The 2,500-nt window shown below is 49.4% G+C and overlaps 1 protein-coding gene across 4 annotated transcripts in view; it reads right to left on the bottom strand.

Moving 5' to 3' along the window:
- Positions 1-2,500, bottom strand: part of LOC126569450 (ras-specific guanine nucleotide-releasing factor 2-like) — a 37,070-nt gene that overhangs the window by 32,764 nt on the left and 1,806 nt on the right. The window lies entirely within an intron of this gene.

The following is a 2,500-nucleotide window of genomic DNA, read 5'->3' on the forward strand; positions in this document are numbered from 1 at the left end:
ATTTTGTTTCCGTCTTTTTTTCCCCTTTCAAAAACGCAAACACAAAGACCGACGGTGTTTTGTCGTATTTACGGTGGTACGGAGTATCCGTTGTTGCGAAGCGTTTGTTTACCTTCATCCCTGAGGGGCAATCTTAGCCGGGGTCGGGTCATAGATGACCGCAACAAGTGCCATTCGTGGCAGCAGCCGGACCAAACATTTAATTGAATCCCGTTGCTTCAACTACAGAGAGGGGCGCCCGTGGACATCACTTGCTGGATGTGATTCAATTTGTAGCATTTCACAACAACGACCGTATCTTAACTTTTGGGCAAACATGCCAAGGGAAGGGGGGTGGGGGGAGATTAAAGAAACTGAAGGCCAAATTGAATCGATGGGCAACGAACGCATCTTCGATCCTCGCAAACTTTTCACCAACGCCAGCCGTCGTGCTTGGCTTAGTTTGAAGGCAGAAGTTTTTCGCATACAGCAGCATACGAACCGGTAAACTTCTTCCAGGTCAGGTATATTGACCTTACCGTTCACCTCGAATGTTCCGGTGGACGATAAGGAGAGCTTCAAAGGATTCTTCTCCACCGTGGGCAGCAGTCTATACACCCCATCTGACGAGTAGTGGCAGGAGAGGGAAGCTCATTATGGTCAACCAAAGTGAATGGAAGGTTTAGGTTTCGAATTAAACTCTTCAACGAGAGCTGGAACCGTGGAGCTACTCAATCCCATCGGGCGTGGTTTCATCTCGCGGAGTACGAATGCAGGAGTGTGATTTCTGTCTAATTACTATCAGCATCCGTTATCCCCTGTCGGCGAACGGGGATTAATTATCATCGCCTTGCGTTCTCGCTCCCTTCCTTTTCACTCCCCTCGCTCGGGACGAGAGTTGGCAAAAGCGTTCGCTGCCATGTGGCGCCATCATTATCGCTACCATCATCATCATCATCATCACCTTTAGCACGTTGCTGCCAGCATGTTTGCATGTTTAGAGTGAGTTAGCCTCTTTCGGGTAACAGAATCGTATCGCCTTAACGTGGAGCTGGTGCTTTCGTGATTCCGTGATTCCTCACAAGGCTGCCGGGATGGATGAACTATTACGAGGCGGAGCGCTAAGGAAATCCGGCTACTCTCTCTCTCTCTCCGGTTCCCGGAGAGATCTAGGATCCGTTTTGCCGCCGGAAAGAAATGAAGTGGCGTCAATTATCGCGCACAAAGTGGAAAAGTTAATCGAGCAGCAGCGGTTTAACACTGAGAGCAACAATTTATTGCCTCGCCCGCTACGTGGCTATGAGTTTGTCGGACTATTGAAGTGTTTACTGGCTAATGAGCACTGCCTGCGACCTGCGAGATAAATGGCAAACATGTTTCTTCAAATGACCGGGAGCGGGCCCTAAGCTTCGCGCGTCCACGCGGGAGTAAACTACAACTTACGGTACATCATTAAAACTCAATTCCAAGTGTCAGCCAACTTTGAAATGATGTTGCGGAGGGTGCTGATAGATTTATAGCTCTTTCTCTCTCTCTAAGATGCCAAGTTACAAGGCAATTCTGCTGCTGCTGCTTGGCAATTCCGGGCACAACAGAACAGGCCACCGGAACTTTTGTTCCAAATTTCAATTTCTTCGCGCACCGTTGCGCACCATCCCTCCCCGGGTCGGGGAGCAATTCCGGAGAACCTTTTTTCACCCCCTTTTTCTTCGAACCACCCACAACCCTTGTTGCCTTTCTCTCCCTGGACTCTCTTTTATGTGGTAAAAGGCAGCATCCAGCGCTCCGGTAAAATACAAAGTTCCGACCACGTGGAGCGGAAACATGGACAACACAAATTAAAAGTTATTTTTAGTCGTTTTTTTTTGTGCTTCGACGTTTTGATTCCTCTAATTTGGTGCACCTCCCGTGGAGGGAGAGGACAAGAAGCCTAAATGAAGTTCAACGCGCATGGAGTTGCTCACCGGCACCGTGCTTTTGCCGGAACAAAAGTTGATGCTGTACCGTACAGCTTCATTTCAAACCGACGGAGAAGGACCAGACGGACAATGTGCCGCTCGTGGCATATGTTTTATTCATGGGGACTTCTTATCAAGCTATCACGGCAGAGGAGCAGCAGCAGCAGCAGCAGCAGCAGCTTTTCGTTCGTTCTCCACCGTGTTGCTTCTCAAAAATCGCTGGTTAATCTTACAACACATCACCACTGGATGATCCTTTCTCGGTCGGTCGGTCTCCTTTCGCACGCACCGTATCTTGATTTTCAGCCAAGCGGCCTTGGTGCTCATTTAAGGTTCATGAATATCTGATTAGCTTGTTGCCGGTTGTTGCTCCGTCTCCCTTCCATGCCCTTCCAGATGCTTGCTCGCCCCTTGATCCTGCTGTCTCTCTCTCTGTGACCCTCGTTGCTTTTCTTTTAGGGAACGTACAACTGGAGAAGCTCCTTCTGCTCCTTCGTGGCAGGTCGCTGGCGCTTTTATCAATCACGCACCACCACAACCGGTGAACGGGTCCATTTTGTTTC

Source organism: Anopheles aquasalis, chromosome 2 (genome assembly GCF_943734665.1).
Source record: "Anopheles aquasalis chromosome 2, idAnoAquaMG_Q_19, whole genome shotgun sequence".
NCBI lineage: Eukaryota > Metazoa > Arthropoda > Insecta > Diptera > Culicidae > Anopheles > Anopheles aquasalis.